Source organism: Balaenoptera ricei, chromosome 11 (genome assembly GCF_028023285.1).
Source record: "Balaenoptera ricei isolate mBalRic1 chromosome 11, mBalRic1.hap2, whole genome shotgun sequence".
NCBI classification, from domain to species: domain Eukaryota; kingdom Metazoa; phylum Chordata; class Mammalia; order Artiodactyla; family Balaenopteridae; genus Balaenoptera; species Balaenoptera ricei.
Genome location: NC_082649.1, coordinates 88,791,436 through 88,812,776, shown reverse-complemented (window position 1 = coordinate 88,812,776; position 21,341 = coordinate 88,791,436).

The following is a 21,341-nucleotide window of genomic DNA, read 5'->3' as shown; positions in this document are numbered from 1 at the left end:
TTGGAACTGCCCTTCCGTTAAAGATATCACAAGGCTTGTCATGTAAATGACCAGCAGTAGAACCAGATAAAATAATAAATAAATAAATCATAAATCAAAATACCTCAGCTGAGTTCTCTGCTGGATTCAGCTCAAAACTGCTGCTGCTGAACCATTGGAAGAAAGTAACAAGGAACAAGGCGATTCCAATTTTTCCAGCGCTGAGGTCCGCCCAGCTCCCGCAGGCGCTCGTGCTAATCCCCGGTACCGGCAGCGGCTGCACCAGCCCTTGCTGGCCCTTCTGATGCGGCGGGAATGCCCCGGTGCACATCATGAGCTGTGTGCAGCCGCACGCAGCGTGTGCCTTCTCCCTCCGCGCTCAGCAGCTTTTTGACTGCTCTTTCTAAACAACGGAGCAAGGAATAAGTTCCTTCTCTCACCGTGTCTCCATGGTTATTTGACACGTGGTTGTCTTTTGGAGTTTGGCACCGCCAGCAGTGGGTTTGGCTATGACATTTCTGTCTGTGGAGGAAACAGAGGGATGGAATTATTCTCCCGGAGAGCCTCACGCTGTTTCCTAAAACAATTTGCGAGGGGCAACCCCACTCCTGATGGATCATATTGGATGTTGCTAAATATTTGAACATTGGTTGGCTTTTTGATGATAAAAAATCATTGTTGGTTTTGTTGTTGTTGTTTTTTTTAAGTTGTGATACCGGTAATGTGTTTTTTAAAAAAAGCGTTCCAAATCTTTAGAAGCACACGCTGATATTTACAAATGGAATATGATCCCTGAGATATGCTTCAAAATACATGGGTAGGGATGGATAAAGCCTGATTGGCCGTGAGTTGAGGATGGTGTACGCATGGGTGTTCTAAGTCCTGTTCCATCCACTTTTGTATATGTTTGAAATTGTCCGCAGTGCAAAAATTTTTGTTTAAAAAAAAAAAAAAAAAAAAGGATGGCAGCTAAGAACCAAATCTGCTTTTCTTTATTTTCAAAGGTCATGATAAGGCTCCAAAGAATGAATGTGGCTGCAGGATAAACTGAGTTGTTGCAGGAAAGTTCGATGCCAGAGAATTCTAACCTGGAGAGAGGGATGCTGGAGGGAGGGAGGGGTGTGTGTGTCGGGGGAAGGGCATTGCAGGGCAGCTCATAGGGTTTCAGCCAGAACTGTCCACCTCTGACTGGGTAGGGTGGAATTTTGAAATACCACACCCAAACCCCAAACTCCCCAATTTGGGGGAAGCCAGATAATTTGCCTATATTGCCTAGGGAAAGAAGGGATACTACAGAACGCAGGGAATAATTTCCCAAGCTACTGTCCAAGCATTAAAAAAAAAAAAGACTTGATTAGTAAGAGTCATCGTTTTCCTCCCTCCCACCCCCAAATAAGGACAGTTAACTTCAGTTAAGCATTTATGATGTGCCAGGCACTGTTCTCAAGTATTCTACAAGTATTCTTTCTTTCTTTTTTTTTTTTTTTTCCCCACTTGGAAATCACATTTTCTTTCTCTTTTTAAAAATCCTGTATCAATCCTGGGAGACCATTGGTTTTACAGAAAAGGAAACTGAGGCACAAGCCAGTTAAGTAACTTTCCCAGAGTCACAAAACTAATCTGACTCCAGAGCCTGGGTACCTAGCCCTTCTATGGACAGATGAGGGGAGAGCCCGGGGTTCCTATGCCCAGCTTAGCATGGGATCAATTGGCCGATGATGGTCAATCGGGGGTTTAGGTAGAAAGGGTCTGAGAAAGTCTCAGGGTGACAGGGGAAACACGAATAGGGTATGGAAGCCTCAAGGAGACTGTGCCCACCTCTGCCTCTCACACCTTGGCACTCCTGAGGGCCCCAGAGCTTGGACTCAGCCTGGGGGAGAGTCAGAGAAATTCCTACATGAGAGTCATTTTGTTTCTGTCACTTCCAGGATCAGGGACCTGACAAAGAAATTAACTTTGGATGTCAAGAAAATGGAGAAATATTCCTCCACGGTTGAGCTTGCAGCCTGTAATTCTACATGCATTGCAGTGTGGTCCGGTTCTGGCTATTGTGATTAAATGAGGCATTCTGAAGAAATCAGGGTCCCAGTTAAAATATTCGATTTTTAAGTCACAGTACCCTGGGTTTGAACCCTAACCCTATCATTTAGTTGTTATGTGGCCTCAGTGTGAGCCTCAATTTCTTATCAGCAAAACAGGCATAAGAATACTAACCATACGAACCATAGTAATCGTACTAACAGCCCCCACCATGCGGGGTGTGTAAGGATGCGATGAGCAAAACATGCAAATGCCCTGGGCAGTGCCTGGCACAGGCTCGCTCCTCAGTCCATTGTAACCTAGTTTTTCAAATGTCTCCATTCATTGGCGAGATAAATAAGAAATGGCTTTATTGTTTCTAATAATTGTCCCCAATCCAGCCATGTGACATTTTCCATCAGGAAACGCATCCTTAGAAGTCCAGCTGGATTCTAGAATGTACCAGTTCCCTTACTAAAACCATCAGTTTTGCTTCTTTACGCTGTATCCTGTTCATTTTGAAACTTCAACCTGGTTTTGGATTGAAAGCCCTTTTCCTGCTATTGCCCTGGGTCAGGCCTGAACTATGATTCTAAGGGTCTGGAGGGGGAAGGAAGATGTTCCCTCATACCCTTTGCTCTCCCACCCCTCCGTGCCTTGGCTCTTGGCGGGGGAGGGGCAGCAGGAAGGAGAGGAGGCACCGCCAGGCCTCCTGCCTTTACTGATGAGTTCACAGACTTCTCTCCCATTGGCCAGCGCTGTTGTTGCCCCAGGGTTCGGTAGGCTGCCTGCCCTTGGCCTTACAAGGGGCTTGTCTCCCCGCACCTCACTGAGTGCTGTGGCTTCCTTCCTGGATCTGGCCACAGCTGACTCTGCCATCATCCTCTGCGTGTAGGGTCCTTGCTCATCCGCCTTCTGTGGCCAACTTTAGGGCCTCTGGGCACATATGAAGTCCAGCTCCTGTACCTCTCAAGAACTAGGGACTTAGAGTGGCGTGCTCTGGCCCCTCTCTTACTTTTGGACTCCACCAGGCCATCCTACCCCAATTCTATCACCCCCTTTCTGGCCACAAAAAGAAATGTCAGCAGGGCTTCCAGTCAGCAGATGGAATTCCACTGTGTTATGCCTGCAGGTGCCCCCAGTCACAAGGGTGTAGTCCCTCTGGACCTCCCTTTCCTGGCTTTGGATGTGGGAACACACTTCCTCACCAAGGGAGCAAAAGAAAAGAAAAGGGCCTCTCTTGAAAAATGCTGCACTGCCACTAAAGGTGACTTCCTCTCTCCACAGTCGTGATGGTGGTGACAGTGATGGAAGTGATGGAGCGGGCACAACGGTTTTGAGCTTTGCATTCAAGTTTAACGCACTTTATATCTCTTTTCCCCATTCCTAGAACTCATTTCTATGTATTCCCCTTTGAGCCTTCATTCTTCCTAATGACATCTGTGGGAAAACCCTTTCTTTTAAAGTTTAAATTCACCCAATTCAGGATTCTTTTATTTCCTTTCCTCCTCTGTGTTGGTCAAAGACTGAGAGGTTTAAATACTATCATGGCAGTGATTAGGGACAAGTGGGAGACAATTTCTGTTCTACGCCATCATCCTCTGAAACGTATAATCCTTCTGGATGGTTGCTTATGAATCACCAATGACTTCACGGATCACCAGTGATTTCCATCAGTTCCGTGAACCAATGGTCATGTCTGTTCTTGTTTGACTTCATTTGATCCCATCCTTCCTTTAACAACTGTATTCTCCTGGCTTCTGTGATCCCAGAGACTCTGGGTTTTCCTTCCATCTCACTAGCTGTTCCTTCTTTGCCTGTGTGACTGAATCCCACCTCTCATCTCCAAATGTCGAGTGCCGTGGGGCTCAATCCAGAGCCCCCTTTTCTTATCCATTTAAACATTCTCGTTAGATCCGTGGCTTCAGATACCATGCTTTCCCCAGGACTTCCAAAGGCCTTCTGGAGTGACCTCGCCTTAGAATGCCACACCCTTGTAGTCGACTGTCCATGTGACATTTCTACTTGCCATGATTAAGAAAACTCTTGTTGTCTTTTCTCCAAACCTGCTCCTATACCCCAGTCTTCTCCATCTCAGTGGACCATGGACCATCAACTGAGTTCCCCAAGCCAAAGATCGAGCATTTATCCTCCGCAGTCCCAGTGCACTCCATCTAGCAACACTTTCTGACTCTATCTCCAAAACACAGCATCAGTCAGTTCCCTGAATTTCCACTGCCCCCATCTTGGTCCAGTTTGCTATCATCTCTTCCCAGCCTTCCCACAGTGGCCACGTAACTGATACCTCCTTGCTTCTTCTCTTATTCTCCCCACCCCACAATTCATTCATCACACAACAGCCAGCATAAGCTTAAAAATATACACAAATCATCAGACCATGTCATGCCTCTTCCGATGGTTCCCGATCACACTTTCAATGAAATCCCGACTGCTTACCTAGCTTACAGACCCTGCCTGATCTAGCCCTTGATGGAGAATGACCTCCAGCTTTATTCTCTACCATCCCCTTTGCCCCACTTAACTGCAGTCACTTCGGCTGCTTTAATCATCTATTGCTGCAAATCCAACCACCCTGGAACTTAGTGGCTTGAAAACAGCAACCATGGGTTATTCTCACAATTCTGTGGATTAGCTGGGCTCGGCTGGGAGGCTCATCTCTGTTCGTCTGTGGTTTCAGCTGGCCTTACTCATGTGGCTGCATTTGGCTGGGATTCCCACTGGGGCTGGAACTCCTCTCTCACATGACTGGCTCCTCAGCTGGGGGCCAGCCGAGCATCTATTTTTCTCCATGTGGTCTCTCCAACAGTGTAGCTAGATCCCTATACATGTTGGCTCGGGGCTTCTTCAAGAGAGTGAAATAGGAAATTGCCAGAATCCTAGACCCAGAACCAAAACACAGCCACTTTGTTCACATTCTGCTGGTCAAAGCAAGTCACAAGATGCACCCAGATTGAAAGGGAGGAAAACTGACAAAGAATTTGTGGCCATCTTGAATCCACAGCCCTGACCCTCTTCCTGTTACTTGCACGTGACCAGCTCATTCATCCCTGGGGGCCTCTGTGCCTGCCCTCCCCTCCATGTGGAATGTCCTTCTCCCTGATCTCCGGACAGCTGGCACCTTCTTGTCATTCAAATCTCACCTCATATGCCAGCTGTTAAAAGGTGACCATCCAGTGAAAGAAGCCACCAGTCACTATTACATTACACTTTGAACATTCTCTGCAGAGAATTATCACTCCCTGACTTTGTCGGTTTGTTTAATGATTTACTTTCACTTGTGTCTTTGCACAGCAGTGAAAGCCCCGTGACGGCAGGAACGTGGCTGATTGGTTCACTCTGTATCTTTAGTTCCTAGAACACAGAGGAGGCAAAAGCCCCCAGTCAATACATGTTGAATAAATGAATGCAAGTGGCCTCTCGACCCTTGGAGGAGAAGAATCCATCCTTTGGAATCACATGGGCCTGGATTTTGCCCCTTGCTCGCTGTGTGACCATCGGAGAAATTACCTAACTTCTCTGTGCTTCAGTCTCTAAAATGGGATGAGAGTTAAGAGAACCCACCTCAGCTTCACGGGGAGTTGTAAAGACAGATGACAATGATCAGACTTATCAAGGGGTCTGGCACTTGGAAAGCCCTCGTTATTATTTTAATGTAAATTCTAATCCGCTCCCTCCTCCTTACTTCTTTTTCCTGAGCTTCAAAACCAGGAGAGAAAAATTCCACGTAACTGTGGAAGGTGGGAATCGCATTTCATTGTGATCCTTAAAATGCTTTCACTTGGCTGTTCGCTGGCTCCAGCCAAGAGGAGGTCATCATCCTGTGTCTGGTGGTGAAGGGCAGGCTGGTCAAGGTCAGGGAAGGGCTGGAAGGTCCACTCTCTGCTCTTTTTTAAAAAAATTTATTAATTTATTTATTTTTGGCTGCGTTGGGTCTTTGTTGCTGCGCATGGCCTTTCTCTACTTGCGGCAAGCGGGGGCTTCTCTTCGTTGTGGTGCGCGGGCTTCTCATTGCGGTGGCTTCTCTTGTTGGGGAGCATGGGCTGTAGGCACGCAGGCTTCAGTAGTTGTGGCTCGCGGGCTCAGTAGTTGTGGCTCCCGGGCTCCAGAGCCCAGGCTCAGTAGTTGCGGCGTACGTGCTTACTTGCTCCGCGGCATGTGGGATCTTCCCGGACCAGGGATTGAACCCGTGTCCCCTGCATTGGCAGGCAGATTCTTAACCACTGTGCCACCAGGGAAGTCCCCCACTGTCTGATTTTTACTGGAACCTTGAGCTCCTGCTGCAAGGGCCACCAGACCTCTGAGGAGCTCCTTTCAGATCTGAACCCGCTGAAAGCTGCCCTGGATCCTGGCTTCCTAATTTTCATTAAACGGTTTGGTCCGTCCCAGTTAGAGCCTTTTGAAACCACTGTACTCAATTTACTACCTAATTACTCTTACTTTGTTTGTTTAATGAAGCTTACATTCTGGTGATTTTTATGAAACCTTGGGTGGAGATTTTACTTTTCACTTTATAATTTGTGATTTTTATATTCATGTTTTATAACCTTGGGTTCTTAATCATAAAGTCATAAGGAGCTTAATTGATTTGAAACTAACCATGCCCTGAAGTGTGTACATGTCAAATTGATTCAAATCGATCCAGCGAGTTTAAATAAAGCTTAGGCCGAGAACATGATGGCACCTGATGGAAATTTTCCTAAAGCACTTGGGTGACTCAACTATGCCACCATCTCCGCACAGTAAATTATTGAATAAATACTTTTGTTTTTTTTGCATTTATCACAGTCTGAAAAGACAGGAGTTTTTTTAAAAAGCCTAGGAAAAGTTAGGCAAGTGTAAAATGTTCTATTTTTGGTTCTTTCTGGAAAGCTGTGGCAAGTTCACATTTTGAGGGCATGCTGGTTTGAAATATACAGATATTAACATGTTTTGTTTCAGAGCATGACAGGCAACATCACCCTCTCAAGTTGAAAATGGTTGGAAATTCAGGACTGATGACAGAAGCAATGGAAAAACACAAGAGTCATTGAGATGAGTTTACTTTAAAAAAATTTTTTTTTTCTTAAGGAATGATCCATACAGGCATCTTCCCATAGAGAACTTTCTCTGGGCAAATGAACTCACAGGAGAAATCCTCAGTTTTCTAGAACAGAGTGAGTTCCATGAGGCATTTCTGCCAAATGACAGGTCAGTTTAGTTCTAATTGGCCCTAATTGGAACCCCTTCCCTCCCAGAGGCTACATTCTCTTACCCGCCACCAAGCAGCCCTCACAAAGGTGTGAAATCTTTTGCTGGCTTTGAAAAATATCGGACATAATTTCCCAGTGGGTCCCTGTAAACCCAATGAACCTGATGGCTGGGCACAGGGAGATGAGCCTGGCTCCGGGAAAGATGCAATTCCCAGGGCTCCGCTCCCTGCGGTCCCGGCAGTGAACAGTCACACCGAATTTTCCTGTCACTGATCTCTCTAAAAGCATTTTCCTCTGTAAGCAGTTCTGATGGCTCCTGACTTGCTTTCACATCTCTACTTCTTGTTTCTTGCAAGTCAGTCATTTTGCTTTACTCTCTCTTTTCAAGAATCTTTGGCAAAACGCTTCTTGGGCTCGGCTGTCTGCAGACAGTCTCGTACGCCGCGGGCTTTCCCTACCACTACGGTGCTCAGCGGGGACATCGCATGGCTTCCTAATGGGCCTCCCTGCCCTGGTCTTGTGTTCCAGACCATGCTTCTCGCTGCATGCCCCTCGGGGCCAGCACCACTGTCTGCTTTAGTCACCCATCTGTGCCCAGGGCTGAGCGTTTGACAGAAAGCATTCGCTCAATAAGAACTTGTTCATTTTTTCTACAAAATGCACAAACCCTAGGTGATACCTCAAAAGATTTTTACCTACTCAATCCCCAGCCCCCCATCAAGATACTGAACATTTCCAGTCACCCCAGCAGGCTCCCTCCTGCCCTGTCACACCCCAGCCCTATTCATTCTGGAAGTAAACACACCATTGTGACTTTTATCACTGAACATTGATTTTTGCCTGCTCTTGACCTTCATGTATGGAATTGTTCAATGTTGTGGTCATGAAAATACATCTCTCTGATCTCTGACTGTGGGGATTGACCTACAGCCGATTCTGCTGGGCTCCGAAATCCATCATCACCGCGTCCGTGGGAGGACACGCTTCCCACAGGCTGCTCCAGCCCTTGACTGCGTGTGGCAGGGACATGAGTGCAGGCCATTCCTGGAAGATAGGCAGCTCCACTAACTGGCAATTTTGGCTCGAGGACTCCCCATCAGTTTTGCTGAGCTTCTTTAGAACTGCATCGTGGTCTAAGATGTTTCCATCTAACCAATACTCCTCCCTGCCTCCCTTCCTTCATTCCCTCTCTCCTTCACAAGGGGCAGATGTGCATCATAGTCTGATTGTTCCCAGCCTCTCCAGGCTCCCTCCCCATTTTCCCAGAGGTGTTTCTCTTAATCATCTCTTGGACACTTAATCTTGGCACCTCCTTCTTGGATGACCCAGACAAATGTCCACTCTTCTCTGTAGGATTCTTTTCCTCATCATGAAGTCTAGATTTTCATCCATGTCGTTGCATGCAGCAGCAAGGTGTCCCTTTTCTTTATTGCTGTGTACCGTTCCACTGTATGAGGACACCTGCAAATTCTTTTGCTTTTCTAGACTTGATGGGCATTTGAATTGCTACCTATTTTTGGCTATTATGAGTAAAACTACTATGAGCATGCCTGGGCTTGTCTTTTGGAGGACACATGCAATTATTTCTCTCGGGTGTGTCCTATGTCATGAAATTGCTGGGTTTGTAGGGTAGCGGATGTTTAGTCTTCGTAGACACTTCAAAACAGTTTTCCAAAGTGATTCTACCAGTTTACTTTCCCATGCTTATATTTACTGAAGGAACGAACTCAGGCCAGAAGGGTCTTTTTAGAACTTAACTTTATCCCAGGCACTCCCCTGATTCAACACACACACACACACACACACACGGCTTTCCATGGTGTCCCCTTATTACAGATAATGTCCAAATCTAAAGTTACAAGCTGTGCAAGGCCCTGTGTGTTCTAGGCCTCGTGTGATTCTCCAGTCTCACTGCTCACCACAGCCAGCAGCCAACACTCACCACTAGCATCAGCACCAGCAACATGTACTTCATGTATATTGGATCTCTCATCTTCAGATTATGCTGCAGTCTTTCTCTCCTCCAGGTTTTTGCACATATTGGACCCTCTGTCTTGAACAGCTCATTTTTTCATAATTATTTTCCTGCTTTGCCTAGTGTATGAGTTATAAATGCTTTTGATTGCAAGCAATGAAAAAAAATGGATGCAGATGGGCTCAAATAGTGGCTCTTTTTTTTTTTCACATAACAAGAAATATAGAGGTGGGTAGCAGCTAGCATTGCTTCAGCAGCATGATGAAAACAGGGCTGGTTCTGTGTTGCCTCATGGTCATAAGATGGCTACCACAGCTCCAGGCATTACATCCTTCCTTTCCCATAAGAAGAATGGGAAAGGGCTAAACAAGCCATTTCTGTCTCTTTCATGAAGGAAGTAAAACTTTTTCCCAGAAAAACCTCCAGCAGACTTATGTTGGTGTCACATTGGCCAAACTTGGTCTCATAGACCCCTCTAGCTTCAAGGGAGGCTGGGAAGCTTCTCATTCAAGCTTCCATAGTGGAGAGCAATAAAAGGGAAAGGGTTTGGAAATGGCTATGGAGTGATCCAACCCTCAGTGTCCTTTTCATTAAGCCAACTCTGACTCACCCGTCTGGCCTCAGTCCAGCTGTCCCTTCCTCTCAGAAGACTCCCTTGATGCCTCACCTTTTTAGGACTAATTAAATGTTTCACCATCATATTGATCTTTTACGTTTTCCCCAGTCTTGCATTTATTTGCTGAACCTCACCTTGAGGTATATGTGAAATCGAGTTCTTCAAGAAAAAACATGAAATTATATACAAGCATGATAAAATACATATATATACGATCCCACCCAAAGCCTCCTCACCTCAGTCAGCGTTTTTCCTGTTTTATGATCAAGTTCATGCGCAACCACAAAGCCAACATGGCTTCCTGCGGGGGGAGCCCCCAACACTTCCTCCCATTGAATAAACTCCCAGGAAAGTGTTGATAAACTTGTCTCAACATGTGTACCCACTAAATAGCTGCCAATCCTGGCTGGAGACTCTCAGCCTTTTGTTTCGTTGCTATTTGAAAGCTTTAAAATCCCCCCTTTTAGGGGTAATCTAGTTTAGCAGGGAAGACCTTGGACTCTGGACCCAGAATGTCAGGGCTCAAATCCTGACTCTGAACTTACCGAATACATATATGGCTTAGGGCAAGTCACTCAACTTCCCTGGGCCTCAGTCTCTTCATCTGTAAAATGGGAATAATAACAGCACTTAGCTGCTAGGGTTGCTGTGAGGATGAAATGAATTAATCCTTGAAAACCGTGTCACACAACAGGCACTGAGGCCACAGTGGCTGCCCTTATTCCCTCTGAGCCGTGTTTCCATCTGCTGTCCCCACCGGCTCCCTCTCCTCTCTCCTTTAAACTCAGCGAAATGCCTAATCCAATCACTGCCTAAATCAGTGACTATTACGTTTCCTCAGAGCATTTACAGTCAGGTGCGGGAGCTCAAACAAGCAGCCCGGGAACCAGAAGACAGCAGCCGAGGTGGAGGGCGTGCTTGCTGTGTGCCTTGCGTGTATTGGCTGGCCGCTTGCTCACGCTGGTCATCTCATTTTCCCCCTTCTGTAGATAAGGAATCTGAGTCTTGGAGTGGTTTGTAAATGTAGGGTGTCCCAGCAGGCGATTAAAACGCAGGTGTGTCTCGTTTCAGACATTACATGAAATTTCTAAAAATCTTATATGTTCTGGTATAATGTTATAAGTCATAATTCTAGTTATTACTTTAAAATGTATATCTCAGAAATAACTAAATTTCCTAGTCAATTGTATTATTATGAACTTTCATCAAATCTTTAACCGTGGTCATTTTTAAGTCTTTTGTCATTTACAGACAGTTCTGGGTGTACTCTGATGCTTTTGCAAATATGTTCCTATAAAAGGGTTTCATCTTCAAGAAATTCATGGAAAAGACTCTGACAAGTATAGGTTTCTGGTAACTGACTGTACTGCTGAACTGAATGAATAAGCATTTTCAGAACTCTGATGAAAAACTGATGAACTCATAAAAGTGCTAACAAAAGATCAAGATGAAAAAAAATTAATTACATGGGACTGAGTGAACTGATGAGGATGATTATAATTTTTGTGACTTTCTGTTTGAATTATTAAAAAAAAAAATCCCACAAGGACTCAGAGGCAAAGAATATACAAATCAATTTTCACTGCAAAGTAAAGGAGCTGTTACAGTGGAGGATTACTGGACTGAATGTCAATATTATGACATAGTATGAGTGTGTTTCGTGTTTGGTAATTGCAATCATTGTTGCTTTTGTTGTGGTCATCCATTTACAATGCTTGGTGTCAGTCTATTTATCTCTTGTAAAAATAAAATACAGTGTGTGTGTGTGAAAAAAAAAATCGTGTATACATTATAAAAAAAACACAGGTGTGTCTCATTTAAAGCCAGGGCGCAAATGGCTGGTTTTATGACGTAGGGTGGGCTGGACAGCGCAGAGAGGCTCCAGGTGCCCTGGAGTTCAGAGGTGGGAGAAGTCCCAACCAACCTGGGGGCTTCCAAAAAGATTTGCAGGACACCTGAGACACACGTTGGAGTGTGGGGAAGATTCTTGTCAGGCAGCTGGGAGAAAGATTAGGAGTAGCGAGAAAGGCTTTTTAGATGAATGGCACAGCAAGAGCAAAGACACAAATTCCAAAAATGCAGGATATTTTGAGGGAAATAATGGTTGGGAGTACAGACTCTGGCAGTGGCAAAACCTTGGTTCAAATCCCAGCTCTGCTATTTCCTCACTGTTTGACCTTGGTTAAGTTGCTTAGCCTCTCTGTGCCTCAGTCACCTCATTTGTAAAATGAGAATAAGAGCACCTCCCCTGAAGTGGTTTGGGAGGATGAAATGAGAGGACGCTTGGGGCCTCCTACAATGCAAACGTCCAGTCAGTGTTACCTGAGTTCAGTACCCCAGCCAGGCGAGTGGTCAGCAGTGTCACCTGCTCTCAGATTAGGGTGAGAAGAACAGAGGAGATGGCTTTTGAGGTTTCTCTGTGCTTGAGGTAAAAAAGTTGGAAGCAGTTGTTCCCCTTGATTTCTTCTCACAGCAAGTGACAGCGTCAATCACGCTTTATGTGGAGTCTCTTTCAGCAACTTGCCCGCATCAGCAAATTGCAGATAGAAACATGACCATGAAAGAAAGAGAGAGAGAGAGGTAGGGAGGGAGAGAGAGAGAAAGAAAGAAAGAAAGAAAGGAAGAAAGGAAGAAAGAAAAGAAAGAAAGGAAGGAAGGAAGGAAGAAAGAAAGAAACGCTCATCTAAGTACCTGATTACAAATATTTAGCTTCAGCAGATATTTAAGGCCCTTTCCTCAGGGAGAAACTTGGAGGTTGCTTTCTGGGAGAAATTATACACACTTAATGTCCCAGTACCTTTTCTGAGTCACTAACAAGACCCCAAAGTCAGCACCATAGAGGAGGGGAAATCAGAAGAAAAGAAACGGGTGATTAAAAAAAAAAACAAAAAAAAACCCTTTCACATTTCCTTCTCTGATGAGTCAGCTGGCACGTGGTCAACAAACAGTTCTGAAGGACCTGAGACATCTCAGGCCATCCTTCATGGCTAGCTTTATGTTCGGAAAAGTCAGTGCTGAATTCCACTCCCTTCCCTGCCCTTCCCCTGCTCCCGCTCCCATTTCCCCTTAAGAGATCTAAGGAGAATTTAATCCATATGGTTTTGATTCCCTCACTCATCAAAATGCAGTTTTCCAAGAGGCATTTGATCTCCAAGATATTATGTGACTATCTTTTTGTATTTTATTTTTCCCTTCGAAAAAAAGAGCCGATGGTTTGCCAAAAGTAAATGAACTCCAAACCCTTGGGGTCTGAACTGGGTTCAAGCACAAGTTCCAGGGGAGCCAAAGGGGATGTTGCTTCATCAGAGACCTCAAATATTCTCTTCAGAAGCCAGGTGAATCCAGGCAAAGTAGGGGGGGGACTGTTTTTGCTTTTCTTTCTCCTGTGCTTGTGTGCTCCCCCTATTCTATCCTAATAACTGAATAATAGTTGAGGTATTAAGTCGTTCCTGAGTGCCAGGCACTGTGCTGAGCGGTTTAGAACTCTCTAATTGAGACTGTATAATCATCCTTTGAAGGATGTGCTCCCCCCACTTCTTCCCTTCTTTCCTTCCGCCCTTCCTTCATTCTTTCAACCATCAAATATTTTTTGAGCGTTTATTATGTGTCAGGCACTCTTCTAGGGTCTGCAGACGCCAAATTACATCCTTCCACTGGTGGAGCAGACATTCCAGTTTGGGTGCAATTAAGCAAACAAATAAGATGGTTGCAAGCAGAGTCTGTGTGATGAAAAAAATAAAATAGAGGCGGCAGAAGGACTCCTGTTGGACTTGCACGCGTGGTCAGGAAGGACTGAGCGGAGATCGGAGGGACGGCAAGGATGCAGCTGCAAAGATCTGGGAACCCTGGCTGCCCTGAAGAGGGAAGGACAAGGGCAAAGTCACAAAGTGGGAACGCGTTTGCACATCTAGGAGCAGGTAAAAAGGCCGCACGCCGGAGCGGCGGGCGGACTAGGTGTCGGGCGGAGTAGGCGGCGGTGCGTGCGTGGTGCGTGGTGCGTGGTGCGTGGCCGGGGTGGAGCCTGCGTCAGGCGCGGAGGGATTCACGGGCCGCCCTGGAAGCTTCTGGAGTTCGGGCGGGGCAGGACGGAACCGGTTCTGCGTCTGCACCGTCCCTCTGCGTGCTGGGTGGAGAAGAGATAGGAGGAGCAAAGACAGGGGAAAGGAAACGAGGAAGCTACGCTAACCAGGGGGTATACGGGTCCCCCTCCCTTTCCAAACTCAGGAGCCCAATGGACCAAACAGCTGTTTGCAATGGGGCACGCTGTGCTGGCCGCACCGCTCACTCAGGGCGCCTCAGGAACCGAAGAACTCTGGACACCGAGGATGCTCGTCCCAGTCTACGGAGGCTCAGACCCACAGCAGGTAAGTGGGAGAGAGCTTGGATTCCGGCACGTTTGCGCAGGTGAGCTCGATGGAGATGGCACATGCGGCACGAAGGGAGGGAGGTACCAACGCACCCGGATGAGGCTTGAACCATGCGGGCAGATCAGTGGGCGGTCATCTCTTCGTTTTACAAATGAGCAAACGAGGCCCAGAGGGGTTGAATCAGCCGCCTGAGATCCTCTAGTAAGGGGTAGAGTGAGAAGCAAGCCCAGGCCTTTCTGCCTCTCAGATCGGATCTCTCAGGGGCGCTTTCACAACTCGACGGTCTGCCCTTAACCACCGGTTTGCACTCGTGGGGACAAACCGGGCACATTTCCCAGGATCTCACGGTGACATCTTCGGCCCTTCTGGGGTCTCCTTTCCCTACCTGACGGTGTAGCTCCCGCACGAGAATCCATAGACCAGGCACATTCTCTTTATTTCGGGTTTTTTCTGTTTTAAAACAAGCAGAATAAGCATACCATTGCTTTTCCCTTTACCTGTTTGATTTGATTTTTGACAATTGCTCATGCCTAGTCTATACTCAGTAGGAGTTTGCTAAACACTGCTTTTGGGGTTTTTTTGGTATATGTTAATCCCAAACTCCTAATTTCTCTCCTCCACCCCTTTCCCCTTTGGTAACCATAAATTTGTTTTCTATGTCTGTGGATCTGTTTCTGTTTTGTATATAAACTCATTTGTATCAATTTTTTTTTTTTTTTTGGATTCCACATAGAAACGATATCATATGACATTTGTCTTTGTCTGGCTTACTTCACTTAGTATAATAATCTCTAGGTCCATCCATGTTGCTGCAAATGGCATTATTTCATTCTTTACCAAACACTGTTGATTGACTAAACACCCAATGAGTGCTGCACGTTTTATCTGGTGGTCAAGAGCTGCAGAAAGCTTTCATTCACTCATTTATTCATTCATTCATTCACCCACCATTTCTGAACACCATTTCAGATGTTATGCTGCGTGTTAGGGACGCAGAGTGAAGAAAAGCTGATCTCTGCTTTCCAACAGCTTCTAATCTGGTTAGGGGTGAACGTGTGTGTGAGTGTAGAATAGGAGGGACTGGTGTGTAAACCAATCATTTTGATGCACGAAAACAAAAATACTCAAATGAAGATAATGCATGTACAAAATATTGTAAGTACCTGGAAGAGGGGAACGGTAGCTCTTGGGGAAGTTGGGAAGTCTTGTTAGCGATGGCTTCAGGGAGAAGGCAAGGTTCCAGCTCAGATCTGAGGGCCAGAGGGAGGAATTCTCCAGGAACTGAGTGGAAAGCTGAAGGTGGTTGTGTTGGGAGACGTGTATTCCACCCTGTGACCCCTTCCCCCAAGTTAGGAAGAAGGCTGGGATGGGGGGACCACTGGGGGAAGGTGGGGGAGAGGAGGTTACGGACGCATCCCTGAATCCCACTGTGGCTTGGACAACTCTGGGACTTCCGCCGCCAGTTTCTGGGCTGCAGAAGTTCCCTGGTACATCTTTCTGGTGATGGTATTGCTGACTGTGGTGGAGAGGGGTTGCTTTCCCCGCCCCGCATGCTTTCCCTTTTCTTTGATCAGCAGCCCTGATGCTTCTATGAGATCATCCTTTGCCCAGCCTCAGTCCACATGTTGTAGGAGAGGTCAGCCCCACCCTGGCTGATTGGAATACGACATTTCCTTGGCCATAGTGACCATAGGATCCATGCCATGCCAGTCAGGGCCAGAGAGACTCCATTCTACTATTTTCATTAGAATTACGGAAGAAGTGGCATTTTGCTTTCCTGCTGGATTAGATGCTGGAAGAGGGTGGTCTGAGGAGCTGTGGGTAGCCACTTCGCAGCTACACGCAGCCAACACCAAGGAGCGGAGCTAGTTCTTGGTGACATCCTTTGAGCCCTGAATCAATCAATACCTGAAGCCACGATTATTTTAGGGCATGAGCCAATAGCTTTCCTTTTTAGCTTTAGCCAGCTTGAGCTGGATTTCCTGTAACTTGCAGAATCCCAACTAATACTATGGCCAATTACACTATGATATGTCACATCTCCAGAAAACCCTTTTCTTTCTTCCCAAGAAACTTTGGTCTTGGGATACAAAGGAGGAATAAAAGAAAGAATTTGGGGCATAATGGCCAGGAATGCACCTGGGAGGGGCAGAGCATGTTTGCCCCTGATTTTAGGTTATCTGTGCTGTTTTCACTAATGTCAACGACTTTTGTGTCCCTGAATGGAAGGATTTACTGCAGTTGGTGTATATCAATGGAAAGAGTTTTATAATTTCAGTACAAATTTTTGGTGGTGGTGGTGTGGACTTTTTGTGGTCTTGTTTTTACAAATCACAAGCAATGGTTTAAGTAGTCAATGAATTAGAGACAGTTCTGATTTTAAAGGATTCTAGAAGTTACCTGGCTCAACATCATTAAGCCTCTACTTCTTCAACAGTAAAATAGAGGTAATCAGAGTGTGCATCTCATAGGGGCATGAGCTTCATGTCTGTTAAGCTCTGACATAGATGTGCATATATTTTAATAGGAATACTACCTTATTTTAAATAGCTTAAGTAACAGGAGTTCAACGTCTCATCCTAGAGAATCCAAGTTGTACATCTTTACAAAATTAGTTGTTTCAGATGTGTAAGTGGTTTCTCTTTGGGCCTCAGTTTTCTCGTGTGTGTAAGGAAGGTAATAATAGTATTTACCTCATAGGATAGTTATTGAAGATTAAAAGAATAAGGCCCGGAGCCCCTCCAAGTTCACTCTCCACCGTCCTCTGTGTCTAGAAGAGTGACCTGAATGGGCTGTGGGCACAGGCTCCACTACTCTCTGGTTTCTGGAAGGTTCACCTCGTGGGAAGCATGAGGTTGGAGTGGGAGGGGAGTGAGGTTCACGTTCACTCCTGTGGGGTCTGCGTGAGCTGGCCGTGACTCCTGCCACGCAGCCCTCTCTACAGGCTCTGGTAACCACTCTGTGTGCTCAAGGCTACAGGTCCAGGGGGGTGGGGTAGGGGGTGACAGCCCACCCTTACTCCCCTGGTGCTGCACTCTCCCTGCGGTTTCTCTGTATCTTGCCCACATCTTTGGAAGCGGTCTTTCTGATAAACTCTCCTCAAAGTTCCTAATTTGAGCATGCCATCTGTAGGCCCTGACTGATTCACTCTGAGGCAAGAGCCAGGACAGAGCCTGGCACACAGCAGATTCTCCTCATAGTCTGCTGCTGTTGTTGTTTTGTCATCTGTGAAGCAAAGAATGAAATGTAAGATGGATGTGTGGTCTGACCATGGATTTTATTGTTTGAGGTCTTCTTAATCAGATGATGTGGTTTTACTCTCATGAGTTAGGAGCGGCCTTGATGAATGACTGGTCCTCGCATCTAAGTGCTGCCAGGAAGCAAGGCATATGGACACAACCTCCAAACCCCAGTCATCATGTTGGACTTTCAGTCCTCCAGTGTCCTGACCTCCCTTTATCATAACCCTCAGGATTCTCAAGTATAATCCAGGAGGTTTTCTATTTCTGCTAATCTAATTTAAGCAAACCAACTGTGTTTAAAACTTCTGGTAGGGTCTATGGATGTTATGGACTGATGTCCAACAAATTCATATGTTGAAGCCCTAACCCCCGCCCTCCCCCCTGCCCCCCCCCCCCCCCGCCCTGTGTGATACTATTTGGAGGTAAGGCCTTTGGGAAATAATTAGTTTTAGATGAGGTCATGAGGGTGTAGCCCCATGATGAGATTAGTGCCCTTACAAGAAGAAAAGAGACCAGAGCTTTCCCTTTCTTGCTGTCATGTGAAGACACAGTGAGAAAGTGGCTGTCTGTAAGCCAGGAAGAGGACCCTCGAGGAATCAAATAGGCCAGCACCTTGATCCTGGACTTCCAGCCTCCAAAACTGTGAGAAATAAATTTCATTTATGTAAGGTTCCCAATCTGTGGTATTTTGCTCTAGCATCCTGAGCTAAGACAATGTAAATATTTCATATGAATAATGACAGTGTGAACTCTTCTCCCCTGAGAGCTCACTGTGGGCCAGATACTGGGCTAAGCATTCAGCGTGAATGACCTCATTCAATTTTCACAGTAACACTATGGCTACTTGAATTAGGAGTTGCTATTGGTGCCTTAAAATAGACCAGAAATAATAGTGATTTTAAGAAATATTTAATTTTTCTCACACATAAAAGAAGCCTGAACCTTGTTGGTTGTGGTCTTAATAGTGGCTCCTTGATCATCAGAATCTCAGGCTCCTTCTGTCTTTCTTAGTTCAAAATTCCATCTTCAAGGTTACCTCATGGCCCAATATGGCTGCTGTAGCTCCTGTCTTTATATCTGCATCCCTGACAGTGAGGAAAAAGAGGAAAGCAAAAGATATTTTTTAAAGTTCCAGCTTGCTTTGTGAGCTTACTTTCCCAGAAATCCCACGCAACAACTGCCACTTACATCTCATGGGCCAGAGATTACTCCCATGGCCACACCTAGCTGCAGGGGAGGCTGGCCAAGGTAGTCTTTCAGCTGGGCTCACTGCAGCCTTCAGCCATGCTATCCTCATTTTACGGACAAAGAAGGTGAGGCTCTGAGAATCAGGGATCTTGCCTAAGACTTCACTGATGGTAAGACAGAGACAGCACTTGTGTGGAGGTCTGCCCAACTCCAATGCCCATGTTCTTTACCTCTTTACACTAATGATAGAGTTTGTCTAAGAAGCAAGGCAGGAGCCAGCACAGGCTGCTCCCTGTGTGCTCAAATGTCTCCACTGCTATTGTATGGACACCTGCTGAATGGGTCCAGAGTTTTGAACAGTTCTGGTTTGTGTCCAAAACTGACTCACAGAAGCTTTTCCAGAGGGAGCCCTTACATAAATGGAGGACTGTCTTAACTTGTTTGCCCATCTCTCTTTCCTGGTAGACTGTAGGCTTCTGGGGGGCCGGTTCCCCAGCAGTATGCCCAGTGGCCAAGACAGTGCCTCGCCCACTGTAGGGGCTCAATAAGCGTTTGTTGAATCAATGAAGAAGTGAGTAAGTAAACTAATGAATTTGTGCATAGCTAACAATCTTGAAAGCTAGATAACTTCTTTTTCCTGGTTGGTATTTCCCACCAGCTGACCAACTGTGTTGAAACCACCCCTGTAAGAGGTAAAAGTCTCCCAGAGAAAACCACCCTTTGTCAACTGTGAGTCCCAGGAGTCTCCATCTGTGAAAAGTAGCATGTGTGGCCCCCATGAGACCTTTCTATCTGATAGGTTTCTGGATATCCTTTTTTTTTCCGATTGGCCTATAAAGTGTACTAAGGAATTATGCTAATGCTGGTATCTCTCCAACCACATCCTATTGAGGATTGGATCTATTTTTCAAAGACAAAACTGAGTTTTAATTTGGTGTCCCCATGACATTTTCCCTTTCAAGCACATGAAAGATGCTTCTGCAGAGGAAGAGGTCTTGGGAAATCTTTCACGGATGGCTGCGCTTCACGCCTGGGTGGAGTAACCCTCAGCATGCCAGCTTTCAATTAGAAGTAAATAAATGGAGACAGCTTTGCAGTGTGCCCAGCAGTCTGAAAGATTAACCTGGGACCTTGGGCCTTGATTTCTCCCACTGCGGCTGAAAATTTTCATTTACATTTTTTTGGCATTTTGTGAGCAGCTGTAACATACAAGGTTTAAACTTGAAGACCTTCTCTCCTTCTCTCTGCCACCTCTTTCCCCACCCCCAATCTTTAAGAATGCCATGAGCCTGGAGGCATCTGTGGGGAACCCGGGAGGTGCCCTTTCTCTGCACATGTGGATTCTGAATGGAATTCTCTAGCTGGACATTTGGTCCTCTTGGGGCCAAGTAATAGAGTCTTTGTCCCCTTCTGTGATCGTAATTCTGTTTGAAGTTAGGGCAGAAGGGGACATGTCTGGTCTCTGCCCACCACATTGGGAAGCATAGGTGGATCGGGAGGGGCTCTGGTTAGGACTGGGGACAAGGTCTGCTCTGGGGTTGGACTCCTTGCTGTGCATTTCCTCTAATTTCGAGACCCGAGGGGAAGATCATCGCATTATTTTGAGATTCTTCTGTCAGGGAACTATATGATTCAGTTGTTGCTGCATAACGAGCCACTCTGAAACTTAGTAGCTTAAAGCAACATCCTTTACTTCACTCATAATTTTGTAAATCAGCAATTTGGGCTGGTCTCAGCTGGGCAGTCCTTACGGTCTGGGCTGGAATTAGCTGATCTCAGATGGGCATGATCAGCTGGTGGCTTGGTTTATGATGTCTGGGCTGGGATGGCTGCGGCCACATGGGCTCTCATCATCCAGCAGGCTAGCCTAAACTTGCCTGCCTGGTGGCAGAAGGATTCCAAGAGCAAGCACAGAAGCCTCTTGAGGCCTAGACTCAGAATTGGCATGACGACACTTTCACTCCATTCTTTTGATCAAAGCAAGTCAGCACCCTAGCTCCAATGCTAGGAATGGAGGAGATGGACCCCACCTCTTGATGGGAAGGGCTACAAAGAATTTTGGCCATTTTTGTAATCTACAACAGGGAGTGATTTTCCAGATGTGCTTTTCAAGCCTAGTGCTTTCATGGGAGAGCCTCGGGGGCCACCATCGGGTCAAGGTTCGAGTTTGGGCTGCCCCCTCTCCCCCTCAACCAGAGTAACTCACTTTTTAAATTTTAATTTTACTGGAGTATAGTTGATTTACAATGTTGTGTTAATAAGTTCAGGTGTACAACAAAGTGATTCAGTTATACATATACATGCATTCATTCTTTTTTAGATTCTTTTCTCATGTAAGTTATCACAGAATATTGAGTAGTGTTCCCTATGCTAGATCCTTGCTGGTTACCTTTCTTATATATATAGTAGTCTGTGTATGTTCATCCCAAGCTCCTGATTTATCCCTCCCTGCCACGTTTCTCCCCTTTGGTAACCATAAGTTTGTTTTCAATATCTGTAAGTCTGTTTCTGTTTTATAAATAAGTTCATTTGTATCTTATTTATTTATTTATTTATTTTTGGCTGCGTTCGGTCTTCGTTGCTGCGCGCAGTCTTTCTCTAGTTGCGGTGCGTGGGCTTCTCATTGCAGTGGCTTCTCTTGTGGAGCACGGGCTCTAGGCACGCGGGCTTCAGTAGTTGTGGCATGCGGGCTCAGTAGTTGTGGCTCACAGGCTCTAGAGCACAAGCTCAGTAGTTGTGGTGCAC